This window comes from Phoca vitulina, unplaced genomic scaffold (assembly GCF_004348235.1).
Source record: "Phoca vitulina isolate PV1807 unplaced genomic scaffold, GSC_HSeal_1.0 scaffold8, whole genome shotgun sequence".
Taxonomy (NCBI): domain Eukaryota; kingdom Metazoa; phylum Chordata; class Mammalia; order Carnivora; family Phocidae; genus Phoca; species Phoca vitulina.
In genome coordinates, this window is record NW_022589711.1 from 54,417,615 (window position 1) to 54,444,904 (window position 27,290).

The 27,290-nt window shown below is 38.1% G+C and overlaps 1 pseudogene; it reads right to left on the bottom strand.

The window, feature by feature from the left end:
• Positions 1-732: 732 nt before the first annotated feature.
• On the bottom strand, positions 733-27,290 carry LOC116633697 (annotated as a pseudogene).

Genomic DNA, 27,290 nt, shown 5'->3' on the forward strand with positions numbered 1-27,290 from the left:
TAATGTTTTATAAGTTCTGTTGGACTATATGATAATCGTCATGATGTGATTTTATAGCAATGCTTACCATAGTGCCAGGCACATAGCAGGTACTCAATAAATATTTTTAACTGGGTATTTTATTTATTTGTACTTACACCTACAAATCAACCAGCTAAACTGGTACTATTATCATAATACATTAAAATACAAAACATCTTTCTACAAATACTAGAATGATGAACAAATGAGTAGTTATAGTAAAACAGCAAAGGGGCAGAGGAAATCAATGAAGCACATTATAGTTTAACACTTTACCGTAACAATTGAGGTTATTAACAAGTAAAGCCTCACAATCTCAGAAAACACAAATAATCCTTTATCACATGTCTTTGTATTTCTACTTCCTGTTCTTGAGGTTAGATTCTAAAACCTAAAGATATTCATATTAATATTATATCTAGTTATCTCTAGCCAGAAACATCTTTTATCACGTTGTCTGTAGCAGCCAGTGCTACTGAAACGTCTTTGATTAGACTCCAATCTTACCCTCTCAATGGACACAACATAATGAGAAACAGAATATCAAGGCAGAGATACAGGACCCTAAAAGACAAATCCTAGAAGTAAAACAACCACTGCCCAAATTGAGATTGAATAATATACACATCGTCACACATTGGCAGGCTATAGGTTCACAGAGTAATTTGGGAATAAATCCATTATTTGCGGGATACTAAAATACTTAGTGGATTACTTTATTATACTATGGCTGTCCCCAGCAGTTTCTAAGATGGACTCCAAGTCCCTGACAGAATTTTGCTGGAACAGGATCTGGCCCTGCAGGGATTCCTCTCCATGGTTGTGGAACTGATTGTCTCAGGTCTGGTTGTTCCAGGCTTGGGGGCAGCACGTCTGACTGTTCCAGGAATGGTTGCTCCAAGACTGGCTGTTCTGGGTCTGGTTGCTTCATATGGGAAGGTTTCTAGAAGTGTTCATCAGGTATCCTGGTGAGAGGAATAGAAGCCTGGGTATTCTGTAGTTGCTGAGCTGTTCTGAGTCACAGTCTTGCTATTCTTTGGCCAGTTAATTTTTTCTGCCACCTCTTCCATTTCATTCTCTGGTTCTAGAACCAGGTCTTAACCTGCTTATAGCTAAGGTTCAGAATGTTGGAAAGTTCTTGCATCTTCTGGAGACTGAGGTATTTCTGTCTCTGTAATCTATCATTGAGGACATATTGCTGGGTCTGAGAGAACACGTTTTTGTTTGTTTCTTTGTTTTGTTTTTAAGATTTTATTCATTTATTTGAGAGAGAGGGAAAGAGAAAAAACACAAGTGGGGCAGGAGGGGCAGAGGGAGAGGGAGAAGCAGACTCCCTGCTCAACAGGGAGCCTAACACAGGGCTCAATCCCAGGACCCCAGGATCATGACCTGAGCCAAAGGCAGATGCTTAACTGACTGAGCCACCAGGGGCCCTGAGAGAACACAGTTCTGATCTTGTGTTTCTTGCCCTGGGCCACATCTTCCTTCTTCACCATGCTCTCCTCTACAGAAGTGGGTAGTAGTTTTACTCTGAGATTGGTGGAAGAATCAGGGCTGCTCTGAATAAGCAGATCCATGGAGGAAGGAAGAAGAGAGATAGTCCCTGAATGGGGTGTTTCAACAGATGACATTTGCAAGGATGCATAATTTTCTTCAGGGCCACAAATCTCAGGCATTGAAGAGTCCCTAGAATTGGATATTTTGGGTCCAGGTGGGCATTGGGGCTGGAGCTGGGCCCCACACTCATGTTGTCTTTCGAATTCTCAGTTAATCTTATCTCTCAATTAGTATTTTTTGAATTAATGATATTCCCAATAGCCCATAGTTGTCATCTTTTTCTCCTTCTCTTTAATGAGATTTATAAGAGTATGAGTGAAGTGTAGCTGTAGACATTAGCATTTCTCCTGGTAATGATGCTTATTATTGCTATTATTCTAATTCTTATTATACGATATTAAACAATTTTTAGAAAACATTTCTTGAACATTATGAAAACAAAGCATTCCTTTTAACTTTGGTTAAGCCATGTTGAACAAAAATTAAAATAACTTGATTAGGGGATCATGAGAGGAAAGCTCTTGATAATCCCTAAAATAGTTGTCTGTCATACTGTTGTATAGATGAAGAATAAATATGCAAAAACACAGCAACTTGGGTGGAAAATGAAGTTCCAACTTCTGTCTCTTTTGGTATTTAATATTGCTCAGACATATGACTAGAAACTAGAAATTTCATTGTTGATAATCATATTTAATAATGGTTCTTAATACTGACAGAGTTCTTTACACTGATTAATCACCTTTCACTCACGGATTAATACCTTGGATAAGAATGGAGGACATAAGAGCCTAAACAGGTCTAGTTGCCTGAGTTTACCCAGAAGTGTCATGCTAATATTGCAATAAGAAACCAGTATGAGTAGGCTTGATGGGATAACCACTCATGAGCTTTTTTTTCTTTTCATAATGAAGCTGAAAAAATTAAATCATTGAAGAAATGTTGAACAAAAAGAAAAGCAAGAAGAAAAAGTCACCACTATACTGTTACTCAGTGACTAATACCTCTAAAATGTGGATACATTTCCTTCTCTTTTTTTCTATACTTATACAGTCTATTAATACAATCTCCAGTCATAATTGTTTTAAACATCAGGATTATTGTAAATATCCAGTTTCATATTCTGCTTTTGCACTTTAATAGCATGTATTTTTCCATATCAGTATGTATTATAGGAAAACATAAGTTTTAATAGCTGTACTGCATTAGAATGTTTGGATAGATTACAAAATTATTTTTTCAGTTTCTCCACTGTTGGTCATTTCAGTTGTTCCACGATATTTTTAAGTTTCTGTCACAAATGATGTCTCAATGAATATCTATGTGCCCAGATTTGTGTGCACTTGTCTGATTACTTTCTTAAGTTCTACTTCCAGATGTGAAATTACCAACCACTATTTCCTTTTCAGCTTGGTAAACCTACAAAACTAAAGGAAAGATAATGTGAGCAGTGATCTTTAGCATTGTGATTCTTTACTGGGATTGAGGTTCAGAGCATGACATAATGTAAAGAGTTGTGACCCAGAACCCTAGGGAACCAGCTTCTAACCCTAGATTGACCTCCAGTCCACAGGAGGCGCAGGAGTTCTTGCTCGGCTTCATTCAGGTGAAGTGTGGGACTCTTCTGAGTTCCTCACTTTGAACCAATTTGAGCAGGGAATTTCTGAACTTGAGTGTGCATCAGAATTATCTGGCAGGGCTTGTTAAACAGAAATTTCTGGGCCTTACCCCAAGAGTGCCACATTCAGAGGTCTAGCTGGAGTCTAAGTATTTGCATTTCTAACAATTCCCAGATGTTGCTGATGCTCCTGGCCTGAGGACCTCACGTTTGAAAACAACTGAACTAGAGCACCTGTTTAGAAAAGGGACCAGGATGGTGAGGATGCAAGGGAAATGCCTTCACTTATTTAAAATAAAACACAAGATGTAAGAATCAAAGCAAAACGTTTATCTGGAAAAGTACAGAGAAAAGGATGACCAGATTCTCTCCCCTTTAGCCCAACCATGCTTTTGGGGACTCCTGATAATTTCTTTGCCCATAATGCTGCATCTCAGAGATGAGGTGCTTACCCTTTAATATTCTAGGCCAGATGTGATTCCATACCCCAGAAAATAGCTGAGATAAGATAGAATTGTTCAAAATTGGGGCACCTGGGTGGCTTAGTTGGTTAAGCATCTGACTCTTGGTTTCAGCTCAGGTCATGACCTCAGGGTCGTGAGAACAAGCCCCATGTTGGGCTCCATGCCTCAGCTCAGAGTCTGTTTGAGATGCTTTTCTTCTCCCTCTCCCTTCCCCCTCCCCCACTCATGCAAGCTCTCTCTCTAAAAAAAAATAAAATAAGTAAAATCTTAAAAAAAAGAATTGTTCAAAATTACTTTATCAATACTAAAGGCCAATTGAAAGAGAACAAAAAACAGGAAGCAGAAAAAAGTCTAGCTTACATAGTACAAATATCTGACAATTTTATTAGTAAATAGACTTCAAAAAATTGTAGCTCTGAGCTATCGCACACCAGTCTCCCCAAATGGCTATATCACAGCTGTGGGTCCTTGGCAACTTCCTAGACCTTTTGCCTGGTTCCTCGCTTTCCAGACAGAGCCCCATCCCTCCATATGGCTAGAACAGGGGACATGTCCCCATTCACCTAGCATATGCTGTCTTCTGGTCCACTGTGTGACTAAAGCTATTTAGGGGCAGCCTACTTGGTTTAGCTTGAGGGACATACCTGTTTCTCTAGCAACTAGTGGGATTTGGTAGTTGATAAAGAGCTGACCCAGCCTAAGTTACCAAACACCTAGGCCCTTCTCACTACATCTAGTTAGGCAAAGCCCAATAACACTTTAGTCACAGCATGATTCCAGCATATGTGTAATAAGAATTGTACACCTACAGTAAATAGGCTGTAGGACAGGGCAATGGCTGTTGTCCTGTCACTAAATGAGTATGAATGTGTGCACAGTTAGACTAATTAAAGGAAAAGGGGATGTTCAGTCAGTTTCCATACATGCAGGGGGTTATAATTAGGGTCTTTTGGGTATGACCAAAAAGGATGAATCTAGGGCTGATACATAAACATCATAAGGAAAAGATTAGAGAAATAACACTTAATAGGCACTTACCGTATTCTGTGATTGTGGCAGGTAGTTTCTCAGAGATAGAGTTGTCTAAAAATAAAGTTAGTTATCTTAAAAGATAATGGGTTACATGTTACTGGAGGCATTCAAACCAGATTTATGTTCAAGTACCACTTCTTCCAATCAGCCTTCAGTTTAGTCCCATTCCCTGGATCCTAGGTTTTGAATGATCCTGAATCACTTACTTTACATTTTCTAACTTGTCTTTCTGCTTCTACTCTAGCCCTTATAATCCATTGCAGTTAGAGCAGTCATTTAAAAATGTGACTATAGGAGCGCCTGGCTGGCTCCATCAGTGGAGCATGCAACTCTTGATCTCAGGGTCGTGAGTTCAAGCCCCACATTGGGCATGGGGCCTACTTAAAAAAAAATTAAAAATGTGAAAAATACCATACCTCTACTTAAAACACTTCAATAACATTCAAATATACTTGGAATAAAAACTAAACTCAAGATGCTCTGCATGGCCTGGCTGATGCCCACCTCTCCACTGAGAATCTTCAACTCTCTTCCATGTTCACCATACTCCTGACCTTAGGCCTTCTTTCTGTTTTTTTGACCAGGCCACACTCATGCCTCCCTCAGCCCCTTTGCATGTGCCGTGTCTTCTCAGTGATGTTCTCCCCCAGAACAAGCCAGTTCCATTTTATCATTCCATTCTCCAGCAAAATGTTTTCTCTTCAGAGAAATTCATCCCCACCATCCTCTCTAAAATCTAAATGCCTCTACTTACAACCACCGGTTTTAAACCTATTTTTCCCACTGTATTCTGTCTACTGCCCCTATTACCTCTTTAAATTACTTTATTTATTGGGTTACTTATTACTACCTTTTTCTTTTCTGCCACGGGAATGTGTGCTCCATGACAAGAGAAGCCTTGCCTATTTTATTCACAACAGTATCCCTAGCACCTAAAGTACTGTCTGGATAGAAAAGGGTGGGGGGGAGAAGAAGGAAGGGAGGGTGGGAAGAAGGGAAGAAGATACAAAAAGGAGTTAAAAGATTTCTTTCAGCATTTCAGTAGCTAGGACATGTTTTACCAATGACTGTACATTTGAGTTTTTTTAAAGGTTTTGTGTGGATTTTAAAGACCAATAAATTTATATGTAATCAGCTTCAGATCCCTTCTCCTCCAACCAAATTATTTTCTTCAATCACTCTGTTATAGAGATGGAGAAAATTGCAAGTTGGTGAGGTTGACTTGACCAAGGTCATGTGGCAGAGCTGAGACAAGTTCTTTCCACTGCATCACCCTGGAATTTCTTAAACACTCCAACCAGACTTACACCTTTTCTCTAAAGAAAGCAAGAGAGAGTTCAGAGTCCTTATTTTTAAACCTGCATTAAATGGAAACCTTTGGAAGAGCAGGTGGTAATGTTATGAATCTGGCTCAGCAAGGGAACACTGAGGTCATGATATTTTTCACATTTAGTAACTTCAAAAATATAGGGATGATGTAAACTTCCAAAGACTTGTTGCCAACCTAGTGATACTGGTAACTTTGGGCAGGAGGTTGTATCATTGGTCAGGGCAAAAACATGCATAGCCAATGAGCTCTCTCCAGTCAAGAGAGATGCTCTGGTAATGCTTTCAGATGGCTGTCTTGGATTCACATCCTGCCTACAGTAACACTAGCAAGGCTGCTTAAGTTTCCTATTAGATACAAGACAAAAATATCCTATGATGTGAAGAAGTTGTTAAGACCAAAGAGTACCTACTTCATGGAGTTAAAAGATTTAATGAGTGAACACATTTAATAATGTGCTTCACACATACTCTGGCACTTAGTAAATACTAGTTAAATGTCACTTTTTTAAAATGAAAAAAATAAACAGATTGAAATGAGAGTGAATTTGAATGTTTGATTTTCTGAGTGACATTGGGTCACTCATAATTCAGCCTATTTTGAATTCTGTTTCAAGTAACTCATCCTCAGTGGAAGAACCACAAGATCATAGGTCAGAAGTTGAAGGGACATTCATAGTGATCACCTGGTTACAAATGAGGTAACTGAAACAAAATACCACCACCACCAACAGGGACAGAGAGACTTAATCCAGGGCAGTGAAAGACTGCAATTCAAACCCAGATCAATTTTTCCCCAATCCATTGTTTTCTTCTCTGCCCCAGACAGCAATGTTTATTGCACTTTGCATCTGGCCCAATTTTATTTTTTATTTTTTTTTTAAGATTTATTTGTTTATTTCAGAGAGAGAGAGAGAGTGAGAGAGCATGTATGCATGCGCGTAAGTTGGTGGAGGAGTAGAGGGAGAGGGAGACAAGCAAACTCCCCACTGAGCTGGTAGTCCAAGGATGTGGGGTTCTCCATCCCAGGACCCTGAGATCATGACCTGAGCTGAAATCCAGAGTCCAGTACTTAACCAACTGAGCCATCCAGGTGCCCCTGGCCCATTTTTAAAACTTCCTTCTACATTAAATACTCTTAAGTATAGATATATAGCTATAAGGTTAAGATATATAGCTCCACCTTTAAACCAGAGGCCCCCAGTAGGTTTGTATTCATTTTACCTAACCTACTGGAAGATCTCATGACCACACTCTAGATATTTCATCACATGGGGGATCAAAAACAGCAGATCCTATCCAAAGACACTTCCAGACGTAAAATTCTGTGATTCTTATTACTTATGATGATTCCAAACCAGTTATTCTTGAATGGTTCCCAAATATACTGTTTAAAATGGAAAGGAGATAGGTAAAATGGTTATATCCAAATTGATCGTTTAAATTATTTTGCCTGACTTCACTCCAGCAATGTGCCCTTGTAGTTTTTTTATATTTTATGATATAAATCAACTAATTTTTACTATTAATTTACATAGAAACTACAAGGTATTTTAGCTCCATTTGATTGACCTTCAGCTAGCATTTAAGTTTAAAAGGAAAGTTAAACAATTCACTTCATTTCTGTGCAGATGGAGGTAGACAAAGTTAATGCTCACCCTGTAGCTATTAGAGATGTCTGCCTGCATTCTTGGCAATTTCTCATATCAAGGGTGTAAAAAGAGTGCAATAGGCGAAGACTGGAAATCCTGGGTTTGAATACTGGCTCTAGTGTTTTGCACAACCTCTGATTCTGAGATAGGTCACTTCCTGTTTCTGAGTTCAGTGTCTTCATCTGTAAAATGAGGGTGGAATCTACTAGATGATTCAACCTCCCCTCTCCCAATAAGTCAAGGTTCTGTTGATAAACACCAAAAGGTTTAGGAGATGGCACAATTAAATTCCTTCTACACTCCCACGTGCTGAGGAATGACTTAGCAGCAGAAAATAGCCATGTTCCTCTCAATGTGGGTTTAGCTTCTTCCAACTCCAAGCAGCTGGACGAGTAAGCAGATGTATTTGTGCTACTGCAGAAGAAAATACCAAGCAGCCTGTACTCCTCAGTGTTTCGCTGAGAGATAATTTAGGATTCACTTCCACACATACTAGTAGTCCCCAAACCCTGACAATTTGGTATATGCTTGTGCATTACATTTCTCGTGGGGGTCCGCTCCTTCCCTCTAGTACACAAACAATGAGAGTTCAAATCCTCAGCCTCTCCAACCTGAGTCACTACAATAGCTTTCCAGTCTATGCTTAGCTTCCCTCTTCCTCTGTCTATTCTCATCCCTGTCCCAAGTTGACCTCTCTAGAACAAAAATCTGACCACAGCCAAGACCTGCTTAAAAAGTCTATGGCTCCTGATTGCCCTCAGAATAAAATCTAAACTACTTAGCTTTACTTTCACATGATTTGGTCCCAACCTATCTTTTCGATCTCAGTTCCCTCTCCGTTCTTACCCAGACACTCCATGTTCTACCCCAAGGAAATGTTTTCCTCTTGAATAACATCAGACTATATTTACTGAGCATGTTCAAGGTGCCAGGTGCTTTTATATACATTATCTCATTTAATCAAAGAATATACTTCAAGACAGGTATTAGTATCTCAGTTTTCAAGAGAGATTGACTAACTTGCCCAAGGTTCCTCAGGTTTTGGAGGGGTGAGCAGGGCTCAGACACAGGTCTGTCTCTCTGTGCTTTTTCTACTTGCACATGCTCTCTTCCCAAGACACTCTGCACTTTAACTTCTTTGCACATGCTCTTTACTCATTCTAGAATGTTCTTTCCATTTCCCCACTTATTGTTTAGACCCATCTAAAATGTCATATTCTCTGTGAATATTTTTTTGTTTTCTTCTAATGGAATAAACATTCTCTGTGCTCCAGTACTTTCCTTATAGACACACATAGTATTATAAATTATAATAGAGATATTTTTGTGCATAGCTTAAACTCCTGTGAAAATGTAGGCTTCTGGAGGGCAAGGGCCATGTTAACTCCACACCTGGCATTTAGTACAATGCCTAGAAGATAGGAGGTATTCATTAAATGTCTTTGGGAATGAATGTTCTATTTTATCTTTATTATTCTCATGTCTAAATTTAGATCTGAGAGAGATGTAGCAAAATCAATCACCAAATACTACCCAGTACTAGGGGTTGGCACAGAAAGAAAGCTTACAAAAGAGCAGAGCTTATACTTCAAAAATAACTAATTTGTACTCAGAAACGTTGTACTATCCCTGATAAAACGGATTACTCCTAAAATAAACTACAACCATTTTGTTGAAAAAAGTGAAAAAAAAAAAAGAAACATCTCTACTGATACCATGGTTAAAAATAGCTATTTTGTCTAAATTGCTCAAGCATTAGTTGTCTTCCACTCTTGGAGCAAAATAGACTTGCAGTCTTTCTGTGAGGATAGGTAGTGATGTTTTCTTGCAAGAACTCACATCCAGGCAGAGGGTTGGGTGCGTTCCATAGTGAGCACCACATTTTTAGTGTATTACAACAACAATAACAATTACAAAGACACAAGGATATGGCCCAGTCTAAGGTTTTTGTGGAAAGTATTCTTGCATTTACACAGCAAGACTTTCCAGATTTAGACAGGCATGCCTATTTACCCACCGAGGGAAGAAAACGTCTCAGCAATTTAACATGCCAAGTAGATATCATTTGTACGGAAACTGCCAGCTATTTTAGAGAAGGTAAATAAAGGCAAATCAATGCCAGCAAACTGTGTTTCGCGTCTTTGAGATGGCATTAATGAAAGAGAAAGCTTTCTTTTGGTAGCATTTGTTACACATTTGTTACATATACAGAGGCCCACAGGCCTCTCACTTCCCCTCCACAATGTTGCTGCTCTCTAGGCCCTCCCACCTCTGTCCGAGCAAGGAGGGCACAACATGATGTTACTGCCTCTTCCCTCTCACTTTGGGGCCAAAAGAATATTCCAAAACATGGGTTGTATCATGTCACAAGTTTTCATATGAATCTAAAATAATTTACCCTCACTGCCTAGAATAATGAAATGAGGCTTTTAAGGCCTACCTCACTTCAAGCTGGAACACCCTCCCCTATCCCATAAAACTCCTACAATACTATATTCTTCAAGGCACAGCTCAATTATCACTTTCCCAAAGAAGCATTCTAGTTTCAATTCAGATGAAGCCTTTTTCTGAATAGTCCGATCTATTTTGTTGTTGTTGTTGTTGTTGTTGTTGTTGTTTCTGTGCTTTGTATTGAGTTCCCTGTTTATAAATTGTAAAAGCCCCAAGGTCAGAAACCACATCTTTTTTTTTTTTTTAAGATTTTATTTATTTATTTGACAGAGAGACGGTGAGAGAGGGAACACAAGCAGGGGCAGAGGCAGAGGGAGAAGCAGGCTTCCCGCTGAGCAAGGAGCCTGATGCGGGGCTCAATCCCAGAGTCCTGGGATCATGACCTGAGCTGAAGGCAGATGCTTAACAACTAAGCCACCCAGACGCCGCTCAGAAACCACATCTTAATGACTGAACAAATGAGTTTTTTTGCCATTAAACATAAGAAAGAAACATAACATGCCGTTAAGCATGGCTGCCTTTTCCTCATAGAAAAATCCTGATCTCAAAGTGTAATCTCAATAAAGAAGATTCAAGTCAGGTTGTGGGGAAATATCATGAAGCCACAAACATTAAAAGACAAGAAATCACATCATAACAATTGACCACTTTCATGGTTCCAAATGTGCTTTTAGAATCCTGCTGGTTCTTGGTGTCCTATCCGAAACTAATGTTATAAATTCAGTAAGCTAGGCTTGTAAAGATTTTTTTAAAGGATATGAAGCAAAGATGAACTTCTTGGATTGTAAAATCATTAAAAGTGGTTGCTGGTAAGTGTTTTTCAGAATGGTACTTTCTCTTCCTGTCTCTCAGAGTCTTTTGGAAGCACAGCATCCTCAGTGTTTCGTGTTACAGTTGAAGAAACAGGTGCAGAGAGATTAGCTCATCCAAGTCCATGGGGCAGTAAGTGGTGGAGAAACAATATGAAAGCAGGAGTTTGACGGAGTTTGACACTGGACTCGTGTTACGATGCCTTGTCTGAGCTACTCTTTCTGCTGCTTCCTTCTTGAAACAAGACTATTCCTCTGTTTTCTTTGTTCCTCATGGAAGTAATCTAAGAAAGAAGCTTAAGACCTTTCCCCAAACTTAAAGCCTGTTCAAGAGCCTATAACTCTGGAATGTATTCTTGAGATTTTAAGATGTATCTTTCATATATGTGAGATATGACTTATCTAAGATGTATTTTAGTCTAAAATACTTTTAAGTTGAAATAGCAACATCCTAATTTTGTAAAAGCTCATTGTATTTACTTAATCTCCAAGGTGAATTGCATATTTATGGATTATTTAAAAATCAAATCACTGATATGGAGTGAAGTCAGGGAAGCCAGGAATTAAGGCTGACTGAGAATGTTCCCCCATGACAGTTGTCAATGGAGCTGGAAGAAGGATCCACACAGTCCAGGACTGAAGCCCAAAAGTTGTTTGTTTCAAAGAGCAGTGTTACCAACTTTACTTATTTATTGTCTATTGTTTTTCTGTTTCCCAATCCATTGGTAATTGATTTTATCTTCCTTTAATCCTTTCTGCTACTTTTTTCAAGTTCATTTTATTGGTGTCTTTCTAAGTTCTTATCTTTTATGCTTGGTGACTTTCTTTCTTGATTGGTAATGAGAACATTAAGAAATAGTCTGCTTTGAGTATAGTTTTGCCTCCGAATCATAAATAAATTATTATAGTTACTGTCAGGTATGAATAAGTGATGGTATAGCTATATGATATTATGCAACACTTAAAACACTTCTAAATGATTTTTATCACAAGCAAAAAAAGTTATAAAGCATGTTATACAGTACCATACCAATTTTTAATACCCTTTAATGCTTAAAATATACTTCAAGAATATTCACTGGTGTTATCTCTAAATGGTGGTATTATAGCTCCATTTTGTTTTCTTCTTTATGCCTTTATATTTTCATTTTTAACATGATTGACAGTCATAATCACTTAAAATTTTTCTATTCAATTTTCTGTCATATTTCTAAAAGATGATTAAGATAATAATGAACACAGGGGCACATGGGTGGCTCAGTTGGTTAAGTGTCACTCTTGGTCTTGGTTCAGGTCATGATCTTGGGGTCATGGGATCAAGTCCTGCATCAGGCTCCATGCTCAGCACAGAGTCTGCTTGAGATTCTGTCTCTTCTTCTCCTTCTGCCTCTCCCCAACCCCCATTTCTAAATAAATAAATAAGTAAATAAAGAAATAAAATCTTTCAATACCATGAAGATAATAATGAACATATATGAAAAAATGTTTATGACGTCAAATTTTTAAAAAATACTTGAATGTGTGTTATAATCTTAACCCTGGAAAATTTAATTACATAGATAAAAAATTAGAAGGAAATAGATACAAATATGAACTACTATGTTCTTAATTGGGAAGTCGTCAATTCACTTTGTTTTCTTCCGTATTTTTGTAACTTTCTGCAATGAGATACAATGAATTTTATAAGAAGAAAACAAGAAGTAGATGTTAGTCATTATAAAAGTTTACCCCAGAAAGCTGTTGGAGTTTTTTGCTCGTTTGTTTTTTTGGTACATGCCCACCTGACCCCTAGGCTGTTCGAAGAGCATTCCAGCTGCTCTTCCGGCTTCTTCCCTTGTCTGTCTCTCATTCCCTTCTCCACACTGCTGATAGGATCTTGAGAATCCCTATCATTTTCTAATCACAGTGCTCCCCTGATGGGAACACTTCAAAGACTTTTGACCACCTCTGAAATGGAATTTGAAATTTTTGACATCAGCAACCAAGCTCTCCATTTTTAGACTCTGAGTGTAGGTCTATGCTTATACTCACTTTTTCTCTCAACAAATTCTATGTTCAGGTCAAAATGAACACTGAATTCAACTCTCTGCTTGCAAGGGCTTGAGTCCTTGCAAAAATAATCCCATTTTTTATTTTATTTATTTTATTTTTATTTTTTGAAGATTTTATTCATTTGAGAGAGAGAGAGAGACAGGCAGGGAGAGTGGCAGGCAGAGGGAGAAGCAGGCTCCGCACTGACCAGGGAGCCTGATGCAAGGCTTGATCCCAGGACCCTGGGCTCATGACCTGAGCTGAGGGCAGACACTTAACCGACTGAGCCACCCAAGCGCCTTCCCATTTTTTAATAACACCATTCCCCACTCATATCAAAATGTAATAAAAATTTCCTAGACCCTTCTTGATTGCCTCTGCTGGAATAAGCAACTTTCTTACATATTTTCATGGCCCTTACATCATACTGCCTTCGATTATAGTCATTCTTGTTAATGTACATGTTATGTACCCAAATAAATTATCTTGAATTCAGTACATGTATATCTCCTTATTGGTACTCTTTGAAGTTCTGCCTCTTATCCAGCTGTATAGAGTCACTATCACCATTATATGGTGGAAGCTTGCATACAATAGATGTTTAGCAAGAGAAGATTGGAAGGAATTATTAAAGAACTATTTTCTTGTTTAAGTCATGATGTTCTGATACACCGAAAATCTGGGTTGTTAATTTTGTTTTCTGGTTTTGTTTTTGAATCAGCAAACAGTTGCAAATTTGAACTTTCAAACACCAGAATTGTACAATACTCCTTTCCCTGCTAGAGGGCTATGAGGAATTGAGTCCATTCCATGAATCCAAAACTGATAGAAGATGTCTGTAAGTCAGAAGTCTGGGTGACCACAGGGGTGAGAGTTCATTGTGTGTTTGGGGGAAGGATGCACCAGGAGGATGTCCAGTGAGACACCCTGAGCAAGTCAGCATTATAAGGACAGAGGACAGAGCTGAGTGATAGAGACTACGGAGCAATGAGTGATAGAAGACTGGTAAGTCAAAAGTCCAATCCTCAGCAAATATATGAGAGAAGTGTTTTTGTCTATGGCTGCCTTTCATTCACATGTTCCCACAGCATGATGCATAGGGGACTTGGTAGCACTTGTAGGACCGGTAACAGTGTGGTTCCTTTGCACTTATTTTCCCCTTCCTTGCATATTAATAATCAGACACATGTAGCTCTCTCTAAAGTGAAACTGTTTTCAATACTTAATGAGCCTTTCCAGTAGAATTAAAGCTGGTCCATTCTTGGGATTCAGAAATGTCTTGTAAAATCTTGAAATCTTGGTGTTGGGCACAAGAAATAAATTACAAGGGCATTTGGTTCAAAATATCAGACACCAGAATAGAAGGGGGTGGCTGAGGAGTATACTTCTTCAGGCATGGTCTTCCTCACCTGTTCCACAAGCAGTGTCTGACTCTGCAAACAGAAACGGAAGGAACGGATTTTTCTAAAACTCTTAAAGACACTGTGGAACTTCCTTAGAGCCCATCTCAAAGAAACAGTAAGAAAGAGATTCTCTGTACCTCTGCATAGAATTTAGTACAAGAAGATTCCAGACCCCTAGAGCCCCTTGAGACCTCAGCTTCCCCCCTTAGATCACACTCCTCTCTCTGACCTCATTGGATCCCTCCTAGGGAGCAGGGATTATTAATCTAATTGACTAGAACCCAAGAGGGTCACTGTGAGAAACAAGAGTGTCTTAAAGTTAGATTCCATGACCCACTTTTTTTTACTCTGGGTATCCCTTTAGGGGGATGAAATTGAGGAAAGGGAGTGCATGATTCAAATGGACATCATACTGCCTTCGATTATAGGAAGCTGACCACGCTCTGTGCTTTGTCTTAGCCTCTATGCAAAGGATGAGCAGATGCTGGGGCTGCTTCTCCTAAGCCTCAGGCCTACGTTGTGCTCTCCTTTGTGGGCTTTCCCAGACATTAATAATATCAGCACTTTCTTTCCTGCTTGGCTGCTGATCCTTTGGTGAATATGCTCTTTGGCTAGGAACTCTGGAGAAGAGGAAGGATGAATGGTAGGATTTGGGCAACGAACCAACCGCACCCTAAGCCACACCCAGAATGCATCATTGTGCCTTTTTATAGGATTTTGGAAGGATTAAATAAGAGAATGCATGTAAAATGCTAAACACAGTCCCTGGCATATAGTACCCACTCAATAAATGTTAATTATTGTTAATAATACACACAGATCCTAAATATTTGCCATCGGCTATTCGTACCTGATCAGATAGCTCTCAAGTTTTGGGAAAAGTGCTTTAAGGCTGAACACCTGAACATTTGACTGATAGAAACTGGAACAAAATAGGTTGTCTTAGCTTACTGTGAATTTTCTTCCTATGGTTTAATAAAGAAGTAAAAATTTCCTTTGAGGCATACCACTTTCTTTTCTGGGAGAGTTCACTCTGTGGAATGTTCTGGTTATGCACATAAGTACCTCTACTTTGGCCTTTGGGTAGCCAGTGCCAGTGAAAGGATATGAATGCAAATTCCTCAGACCTGCCTTGACAGATTCTGCCTAATGAATCATCAAAGTAGGGAGTGAGCTATATCTTCTCAAAGATTTTTCCTTTCTATATTAAAATAACCTTTTAGATTTTTTTCTTGCAGGACTAAAGGCCAGAGTTGGGAGTAAGAGATTGATACTCAAGGAAAGGATCTGGTAGAAGTAACTCTGAAGAGTAGACCCATGTAGCATGTTGGGAGGCCAGAGGCCGAAGAGGCACACAGGCTGCCCCAGCCCCCTTGTGATGTGATTTAGTAGGTAGGCTGCAGGAAGCATTGCTGTCTAATAGCCAATATTTAGTTTTCCCCTTCTGGCTTGGCAATTCCCTTTTGCTATCTTCATGTTTTTGATAGACATTTTTAAGCCTCATGCTCAATGCTTAGGGAGTGGCAGAAGAGGCACGTTCGTGCTTAGGGGAATCAGTAAGAAGCAGGGATAAATAGCCCACCAAAGAGGCTGTGAGACTGCAGAGAGTGAACCAAGGACCTGGTGATGGCTGCAGTCTGGATAATAGAAAATAGAAGCTTTTCTGAAGAATGTTCAGAGGTACTTCTGGAGGGGGAGACTCATCCAGCAACATAGATCGGGGCATCCTTTATTATCTTTAGCTATAACTGAACAGGATGATTTGAAAGGATAGAGAACTTGCACAATACAGTAGAAACCCAGAACTGAGTAGCACAGACCATCCTTTGGAGAAGGATCCTGTCCCTGCATCTTACTCTTTCTGACCTTGAATGTGTCTTTCTCAGGCCAAGGTATATCACCTTTAGATACCTTTTGACTCTCATTACCATCGAATACATTATTTTATATTCAGTCAATCATCCAATCGAGCATTTGTGTTTGCCATGTTCAGGCACCAGAAAATACAAACATGAATAAGACATGGTCCCTGAACTCAAGGGTCTATGGGAGAAAGAGAATTGCATAAATGGTTGATTCACATGCATTGCAAATGTGCATGCAGGGTGCTGTAAGAGCATAAAGAGGAGAGGGGGGCAATCCCAGACTGAGGCTATTGGTTATAGCTTCCTGAAGATGACGTTCAAACTGACTCTGGAAGCTACCTCAGATTGTCCATTTGAATCATGCACTCCCTTTCCTCAATTTCATGAAATATGGTAAGTACAGGAGAGAGCTCTTCTTGATCATAGACTTTCTGGAACAAATACAAATTAGAGAAGAACAGATTGCTAAGCAGTAGGAGCCATAGAATTTCATCTGTGGAATTGAGAGCCAGCATAGTGATAGTCCATGGGCTGGTTTTCAGTTGACTTGAGTTCTAATCCTGATTGCCACTTACTTTACCATGTCACTTGGGACAATTCAGGAGACACTTGGAACCTCATTTCCTTCACCAGTGAAAAGGAAGTAATACCCTTGCTTGGCTCCCCCAGAGGGCTGTCATGAGAAACAGATGAAGTACTGGGGATGAAGTTGCCTCACAAGACACATGGGAGCTTCCTCATTGGTGGGGAATATATTCTGAAGAGTCTGGCCCTCCTTTAAAGGCACTAGGAGAATGGCTGGTGTGGGGAGGGACCCTTGCAGAGGAGCAAGCAGTGTTTTACTGGAATGAGAGTTCCCATCAATCACCTAAACCAGTGGGAGATTGCTGTCCCAGGACGGGGATAACAGAGAAAGGGAATTTCCTCCAAGCTGCTCCACAGACCTATATGCCATCAGCCAGCGTGATGTGGAAAACAGGGACAGCAGTGGGTGAAAGACAAGAAGGAAGGACAGTGTCAGCAAAGGTCAGGGTGTCGCACATCAGTCACCATGACAGCTGCCAGGGCTCAGAGGGCTGCAGAGCCTGATGAGGACGGCCACTGGATTGGATTCGGACACATTCCGGAGGCTTTGCATCACACACCCAGGATGGTGGTCTTTGCTCATCTCAGCTCATCCTCCTACTCAGCCTCTCCGAAAGTGTGCTTTCCAGGCTGCCGTATCTGCTTTCCTCCCAGAAAGGATTACTCATCTGCACACTCGCAGCCTTGCCATCAACACCAGGGAGAGAGCTTCTGCCTCCCCGCTGGGCCAGAGGCCCTCCGGACCACAGGTTATGAAACACAGGAGCTCCACACGCAGATTCCCTGGAAAGTGGACAGGGCTTGTCCAGCATGTGCCTCACGTCCCAGCGTACCTAACACTCCACACCTCCTTTGTACATATTTGGAGAAGCAGAAAAGCATGCTAAAAAAGGGGCTGGATTGTGAGCCACTTCAAATCACGTGAAGGGAACAGATAGTAACTTAGAACTACTAGTTGCTGGGTGGTGTGCTAGGATTGCTCCCAGAATTTTACAGTTTACCTCAGAGCTATTTTTAAGATGGATATTTTTAATACTACACTTCAGATCAACGAACTGAGGCAGAGGGAGGGTAGGTAACTTGCCCAGGGTCACCCAGTCAATAAGTGTTGAAACTAGTAATCCAACCTAAATCAGGGCCACGACGAAGTCCAGGCCCTTGGCCTCGCCCTCATCTAAAAGAGGAGATCACTGATGGGGTCTGGGGTCCCTTCAATGTCCAAAATGCCATGACCCTTTTTAGCTATGTGCTCTGGGAGTAAATTACTTCATTTTTTTTTTTTTTTTAACTGTAAGGACTATTTGTATCTTACTATCCAGTATATTTTCTCTTTCTGGAATACTTAAAAAATATTAGTTGAATTGAATTGACCTGAATTTTCAAAGCCTCATTTCCTTCATGTCTAAAATTATGATAATGGTCCTTGTATCACTAGTCCCAACAGGTTGTTATGAGGCTCAGATGAAATCCTGTGTTTAGAAGCATGTTTTAAAAATATATAATTGTGATACTGTATGGAATATATTACTGTACTATTATATATAATGTGCATGCATTCATAAGTATATGTGTCATAACTGTACTCAAGGACTATCACAAAAGAAACACTCAGCAACCAGAAGGAGAAAGAAAATGTTGCCAGAATTCTGGAAGTCTCATTGAGCTCCCTTCCAGTCACCAGCCCCTTACCCTGACAACCACTTCCCTGACAGCAGAAGTAAATGTTCTCTGCCTTTGTAGGATACTTAATGGTATAATCCATATGCCTTCTTATGTCTGGCTTCTTTCACTCAGCAACTTGTTTGTGAGATTCATTCCTATTTGTTGATATAATTTTATATCATATAAATGAAATCTCCGGTAGGGTCACTGGAAGAAACTTGAAACTCTCATCCCTGACATTAAAGAAACAATTGAAACATTTAGTACAAAGAATAATAAAATCACAAACTCCCAGAATAATATGCATAGTTAACTTCCTTTGAAAATAGTCTTCTTCCCGGGGCGCCTGGGTGGCTCAGTCGTTAAGCGTCTGCCTTCGGCTCAGGTCATGATCCCAGGGTCCTGGGATCGAGCCCCGCATTGGGCTCCCTGCTCCGCGGGAAGCCTGCTTCTCCCTCTCCCACTCCCCCTGCTTGTGTTCCCTCTCTCGCTGTGTCTCTCTCTGTCAAATAAATAAATAAAATCTTTAAAAAAAAAAAATGGTATGAATCCCTTTAATTAAAAAAAAAAAAAAGCAAAAACTTAAATAAAATAAGGCAAAAAAAAATCTCTTTTAAAAAATTGATCACATGTAAGGTTTGATGGTTTGCTTCAGCTCTTACTCATTCCGATTGCCTTTAGTCATCTCTTAAATCAGAGAAGGAATTTATATTCAGCTACTTTGTTGAGTGTTGTTTCCTCTCTACTGTTTTTGATAGGGACACTGATGTGAAATTGCAGAAAATCAGATCTAAAAAGAACCTTAGATGTTATCAAGTGCCATCCCCCATTGTGCAGATAAGGAAATTGTGACCTACATGATTAAGTGGCTTGTCAGTTCCAGTCGCAAGGCTGTGAGCAAAAACTGGACTAACTCACTGTACCTGGAATTCTAAATACTTTCCTGTTAAATTGTCTACAGGAATTTAATAAACGAGTATTGGTGGTTTATCAGCATTAGGTAGAAGACAAAGTTTATTGTATAAATGAAAATAGAAGTGATTGTAATGGAGAAAATAGTTTTCCAATATACTAGTGTGCTTCTTTCTTCAGTATTACTTGTTTGTTTAATGTACCGATCCTTTTACCTATTTTGTTGGGGGCATTCATTTGCCTCAGGAAGTTATGGAGCTACCAGAAGAGTAAAACAAAGATTTTTTTTTTTTTTTCTCATTCTGACCTCTAAAATAAAATCATTTAAACCGACTTTATTGATGTATAACCTGATGACAATAATAATGTATGCATTTTTACTACACCATTCAATGAGTTTTGACAAATGAATATTCTCATGTTACCACCATCATCTTCAAGAAGCAGAATATTTCCAACATAACAGAAAGTTCCCTAGTGCCAAGTCATTCAGCCCCACCCCAAGCAGGTCTCAAGCAACTACTAACTTGCTTTCTGTGACTAAAAATTTGCCTTTTATAGAATATCATAAAAATAGAATCATAAAGTACATAGTGTTATATTTTACTTCTTTCAATTAATGTAATGTTCTGAGATTCATTCCTGTTATGTGTAATAATATTTTGTTTTTCTTATTGCTGAGTAGTATCCCATGTATAGGTATACCATAATTTATTTTTTCATTTATCAGTTGATGGACATTTAAATTGTTTCCAGTTTGAGGCAATTACATATAATGCTGCTAAGAATATCTGCATATGTGTATTTGTTATTTGTGTGAATGTATACTTTTATTTCTCTTTGGTAAATATCCAGGAGTGGAATTCTTGAGTCATATGATAAACATACATAAACACACATATAAAGTATATAATTATAATGCAATTATAATTATTTATATATAATTTTAATATATTATTTACATATATTTTACTTTATAAGGTAATATCATAGTGTTTTTCAATGCAGCTGTACTATTTTATATTCTCACAAGCAATATAAGAAAATTCCAGTTATTCAATATTCTCACCAACACTTCATCTTTACCAGTCTTTTTAACTAGAATTTGTCCATTTCATCTAAGTCATTAAACTTATTGCCATAATTTAGCATTGACCTATATTTAGTATTAGTAGTTAGTATTATATGATATCTGCAAGCTATAACTTTTCTTTATTTTTATCAGTGGCACTAGAAATTGCTTAATTTTATTGATTTTTTTTTTTAAGATTTTATTTATTTATTTGACAGAGAGAGAGAGATAGCGAGCGCAGGAACACAAGCAGGGGCAGTGGGAGAGGGAGAAGCAGATTTCCTGCCGAGCAGGGAGCCCGATGTGGGACTCGATCCCAGGACCCTGGGATCATGACCTAAGCTGAAGGCAGACGCTTAACGACTGAGCCACCCAGGCGCCCAATTTTATTGATATTTTTAAAGGCAAGTGTGTCTTTATTGATTTTTTTCTATTGTTTGTTTTCTATGTCACTACTTTCCACTGTTTATTATTTTCTTCTATCTACTTAGTTTTGGCTTCATTATATTATTTTCCAGTTTCTTTTGGAAACTTACACATTGCCGTTAGAACTTTCTTCCTTCTTTCATAATTAAAGCATTATGTGCTAGAAATTTCACTCTAAGAACTACACACATTTTAGTTAAATCTCACACATTTTACATTGTGTTTTCATTTTCATCCAATTTAAAATATTTTCTAATTTTCTTTGCGATTTCTTTTTAATTAATGGTTTATATAGAAGTATATCATTTAATTTCTAAACAGTTGGGAAATTTTAATATATCCTTTTGTTGTTATTCATTGTTAATTTTGTTTTATTGTAGCCAAAGAAAATGTTTTGTATGCTTTCAGTTACTTTTATATTTATTGACACTTGGGTTATGACCCAGTATATCAAGATGAATGTTCCATGCATACTTGTTGGCGTGGGGATGGGTGGGTAAGTATTCTGCTGTTGTTGGGAAAAGTATTTAAACACCAATTAGGTCAAATCGATTTATAATATTTTTGTTCAGTTTTTCTACATCCTTATTTATTTATTTATTTATTTTTATCTTATTTTATTTTATCTTATTTTATTTTGTTTTGTTAATCACCATACATTACATCATTAGTTTTTGATGTAGCGTTCCATGATTCATTGTTTGCATATAACACCCAGCGCTCCATTCAGTATGTGTCCTCTTTAATACCCATCACCAGGCTAACCCATCCCCCCTCCAGAACCCTCAGTTTGTATCCTTATTTATGTTTTTATTAGTCATTGGAACAGGAATGCTAATCATCTTCTGTAATTGTAGACGTGCAAGAATATGAACTTACATACTAATTACTACTAGTAATTTTGTTTTCTGGCATTAGTTCTATTTTTTTTTTTTTTTGCTTGTATTTTAAGGTCTATTATTAGGTAAATATACATTTAGGTTGTTCTGTCTTCTAGATATATCTACCTGCTTATTTTTATGAAATATTCCACTTTGTCCCAGGTACTATTCTTTTTCCTGAAGTCTGTCTGAAATTAATATAGCCACCTCAAAATTTTTTTAAAGGTGAAATTCTTTTTTTTTTTGATTTTTTTTTTATTATTTATTTTTGACAGAGGGACAGAGAGAGTGTACAAGCAGGGGGAGAGGCAGAGGGAGAGGGAGAAGCAGACTCCCTGCCCAGCAGGGAGCCCGGTGTGGGGCTCGATCCCAGGACCCTGGGATCATGACCTGAGCCGAAGGCAGACGCTTAACCGTCTGAGCCACCCAGGCGCCCCGCCACCTCAAAATTTTTAAGATGTGTGTTTACATGATATATCTCCCTTTCACCCTTTTATTTTTGTAGATTTTTTTTTTTAATTTTGGAATGTATTTTGGATACAGAGAAAAGTTGTAAAAAGTACAAAATATTCCTATACACCCTTCACCTAGTTCCCCCCAATATTAACATCTTACATAACCATGGTACATTTATCAAAATTAAAAACTAGCATTGGCACATTACTATTAACTAAATTCCAAGATTTGATCCATCATATGGCATTTATTAATAATTACTCTTTTGTTTCTTCTGGTGTTTAAAAATTTCTCATTCTTCTTTGTTTTTCATGACCATGGACGTTTTGAAAAGTACTGGTTGGGTATTTTATAGACTATCTCTCAATACGTGTTTATTATATGGCTTTTTGATGATTATGATTTTTTTTTAAGATTTTATTTATTTATTTATTTACTTATTTATTTGACAGAGAGAGAGAGTAAGAGCACAAGCTGAGAGACAGAGGGAGAGGGAGAGGGAGAAACAGGCTCTCTGATGAGCAGGGAAGCCAATGCGAGGCTCAATCCCAGGACTCTGGGATCATGACCTGAGTCTAAGGCAGCCGCCTAACCGACTGCGCCACTCAGGCGCTCCATAATTATGATATGTTTTTTCATGATTATAGGGGTTATTGTTTTTTGGGAGGAATACCCCAGAGGTCTGGTGTGTTCTTATCACATTATATCAGGAGGTTAATAATAACAATGAGTTATCACTGGTGTTGTTCAACTTTGATCACTTGAATAAGTTAGAGTCTTTCAGGTACTCCCCCATTAAGTTACTATATTTTGCCTTTCATAGTCTATTATTTGGAAGCACATTCCTAAGTCCAGTCCACAGTCAAAAAGAGGGGAATTAACCTCTAATTTCTAGAAGGAGGTGCATCTTCATATATTACTTGGAATTCTTCTGTAAAGATTTGTTCTATCTTTCCCATTTATTTATTGGTTTAATCATTTTTATGTAACAGTATGCACTCGCCATATTTATTTTATACTTTCAGTTATAATCCAATATTACAGTATTTGATCTTTTTTCTCATATTATTCTAGTTTTGACCATTGGGAGCTCTTTCATACTGGCCTCTGTGTCACTTTGACGTGCCCCCCCCCCCCTTTTTAAGCATTTCCTTACTTCCTGGCACTGCAAGGTGCTCCGGGTTTATTTCATGTTCCCTGAATTAGGTCTAGAATTAGCAATCTGCTTAGGAAATTTGGTTCTTTTTTTATGTAGATCCAAGTTTCTTACCTATGTCATTTTCCCACTGCCTAAAGAATTTCTTTTAATATTTTTGTCCAGGAAGGATCTGCTGGTAATGAATTACCTCCGTGTTTGTTTGTCTGGGAAAATCTTTATTTCTCCCTCACATTTAGAGCTTTATTTCTCTAGATATAGAATTCTAAGTTGGTGATTTTCTTTTGTTTCATTTTTCCTTTCAACACAAAAATATCATCCCACTCTCTTCTAGCTTGTAGGGGGTTTCTGATGACATCTCTGCTGTAATTCTTACCCTTTTTCCCTCTATAGATAAAGTATTGTTTTCCTCTACTTTCAAGATTTTCTCTTTTTCTTTGGTTTTCTGAGTTTGAATACACTATGCTTAGAGGTGGATACAGATGTATGTATGTATGTTTGCTGTTTATCATGTATCCTGTTTGTCATCCTCTGACGTCCTGCATCTGCGGTCTGGTATGTGTGACATTAATTTTGCTCAGTTCTCAGTCATTATTATCTCACTTTTTTTCTCTTTTCTATTCTCTCTTTTCCTTCTGGTATTCCAGATAATATCCCATAGCTCTTGGTTGTTCTATTTTTTCTTTCTTTTTCTCTTTCTATCTTTTGTATTCTTTCCTTTCAGATTTCAGTTTGAAAAGTGTATATTTGCCTATCTTGAAGCTCACTGATTCTTGAGCAATGTCAAATTTACTGATGACCCATCACAGGCATTCTTCATTTCTGGTACAGTGATTTTTTTTTTTTTTTAATTTCTAGAAATTCCTTTTGATTCTTCATATTTTCATTTCTCTGCTTACATTTCCCCAACTATCCTTGCAAGTTGTATACTTTTTCCTTAAACCCATAACATATTAATGATAATTATTTTAAATTCCCTATGTGATGATTTCAGTATCTGTGTCATATTTGAGGATGGCATTGAGGATGATTTTTCTCTTCAGGCTATGTTATTTCTTGCCTTTTGGCATGCTCTAAAGGCTAGATATGTTTTATTGGGTAGTAGAGACTGAGATAAATAGGTCTTTAGTGTGAGGATTTGTGTTAATCTGGCTAGAAGTTAGGCTCTGTTTAATGTTTGCTGTATCTGTAAGTGCCAGAAGATTCAAATGCCTTTAGTGGCCTTTAGGCTTCCTTAAATAGTCCTCTGCAGAGAGAGTCTGTGTCTTGCAGCCATTTCAGCTGTAATCCACTGTTATTATGCTGGAGCTCTATTGGTGTGATGGTAAGTGTGTGGTAAAAGAATTGTTTCATAATCCTCTGATTAAAATTTCAGTCTTTTAATGGACCTATGTCTCAGGACTGTGACCTCCACAAATGTTTCCAGTGCAGAGTTGCTTTTTTGTTTTTTTGTTTTTTTTTAACCTCTGTTAACTATGTTTTATTACTTTTTCTCTTAGCTGAGACAGAAGGCTGGAAGGAAAAGGATTGGAAGGGATTCCCTTACCTGAGTTGGGATATTGCTCTGGAAATGCCCTTTCTGCTGAACGGTAGACTTTTGTCATGAAGGTTCAGAGTATATTCCACAATGATTACTGTATGAATTGAATTTTGTCCCCCTCCCAAATATATGTTGAATTCCTACCTTTCAATACCTAAAATGTAGACCTTATTTGGAAAAAAGGGTCTTTGCAGATTCAGTCAGATTAAGATAAAATCATTAGCATAAGTCCTAATCCTCTATGACTGGTATCCTCATAAGAAGAAGGAAATTTGGACACAGATATACAGAGAAAATACCATGTGATGACAGAGCATAGATTGGAGTGATGCAGCCACAAGCCAAGAAATACCAAGGACCAATGGCCACCATCAGAAGCTAAAAAGAAGCAAGGAATGATTCCTCCCTACATATTTCAGAGAGAGCATGGCCCTGCTGACACTTTAGTTTTAGACTTCTAGCCTTCAGTAATATGAAAGAATAAATTCTTGTTGTTTTAAGCCATACCCATCCATGATACTTTGTTATGGCAGCCCAGAAAACTAACAATTACTCTTCCCCTCTCCTGATACACTCATGAAAGAACCTTTCTTGAAACTTCACCATGGTGATCTGGTTGGGTTTATGGATGTAAAGCTCACAAATTTTGGGAGATCTCCTTAAGACTACACATCGCAGCAGTTTCTTAGTCTCATGCTAGTCCACAGTCAGTCTCCAGCAGTTCATCAAAATTACCACGAAGTGTGCCTATAGGTTTATCTCCAGGGGCCTCCCTTTAGGTAAATGGATCTTAACTGCATCTCTCTGGACGCACATGTCTCTCCAAATATCAGAGTGATAGATTGTCCTGTTCCCGTCATTCACTGAGGTCCAGTTTGCATATCTTTTTCTTGTGGTAATGACAGAATGAGAACGTCCAAGCTCTTTACATATCAGAATTGAAATAGAAAGTTGAGAAAGTTTTTTAGAAACCAAGATCTAAATGCTAGGTGTGCTCATTGCTACTGGGTTGTCACTGGCTCTAGGTCATCTCAGTGGGTAGAGCTAGGAAATATATGTATATTTTGCCCTAAGTATACACATGCATCTGTAATTATTCATTTATTATATTTTTATTTTTAACTTACATGTGTCTTTACATTGAACATGTATTTCTTATAGACAGCATATACTTGGTTCTTATTTTCATATCTGGTTAATTAGACAATCACTGTCTTTTAATTGGAGTGTTACATCATTTGCTTTAGTGTAATTATTAATATGATAATTTTAAGTCTACCTTGTTATTTGTGTCCTCCCTTTGGATTAATTGAATTCCTTTTTATCTGTATTATTGGTTTGTTGGGTATATCTCCATTTCTGCTTCTTTGTTTTAATAGTTGTCCTGGAGGTTTCAATATACATTTTTAATTTAATAAAGTCTATCTTTATGTTAGACTCTTGTGTTGCCTAATATCTAATGAATAAGAAGAGATGTTTCATGTGTTTTGTCTGGTTTCATTGTTGTTTATGAAAGAAGGGAAAATACACTAATTACTTCTTTGGAGCTGGAAAAAGAAGTCTCCAAAATAGAATTTTGAAGCAAGATAATAGTCATAAATGCATATTTATTTAAAGAAAACATTTAAATTTTCAAGATTCATTCAGTAATTCTGACAAACATCAGGACTAGGCTTAGACAATTTTTTTCTATAGTACTGAGAAAGTAACTTTTCATCTATTTCATGAGATATAATGCCCTACTTAGAAGAAAGATAGTAGGGAAAGGAGAAATCTTTCAACCAGAAGAATTTTGAGAAGAGGGGAAAGAGCAGAATATGTATGAGTTCAGGTGCCAAATTCTTGTCTGTTTGTTTGTTTGTTTTTACTTTACTATCAGAACCTGCAATTTAGTGGTAATTACTAGAGGTTTTAGAAATATTTCATTAGGATGGAGGAGCCTAAGAACATGGGAACTCCTGGGATATGCCTTTAAAGAGCATGGAGGTGTAAAGGTCTCTAGAAGAACCCTAGCCTTCAGTTAAGCACCACTTTCAGAATTGCAGTAGAAGCGTAGGAGCAATGGCATGGAAATGGTGTCTGGGAGTGTGAAGAAAAAAGGTCCTGAGCAATGATCTTGCTTCTTTAGTCTCTGTGGGAAAAATTTGCCTACCTTGGGAATGGGACCCAAAAGTATCAAAAGAAAATTAAATGGAGAGAGTCCTGATCCTCAGACATTAGCTTGTTTCCCAGTTGAAAGAAAAAAAGACAGAACAAGTTATACTTCAATTCTCACCTGTCCAAGGAGGAGCAGAAGCCACCTGTCTTCACTGACCATGTCAGTGGAAAATATAGAAGATGCCACATCAAGTTGCATCACCCTTACAGCCAT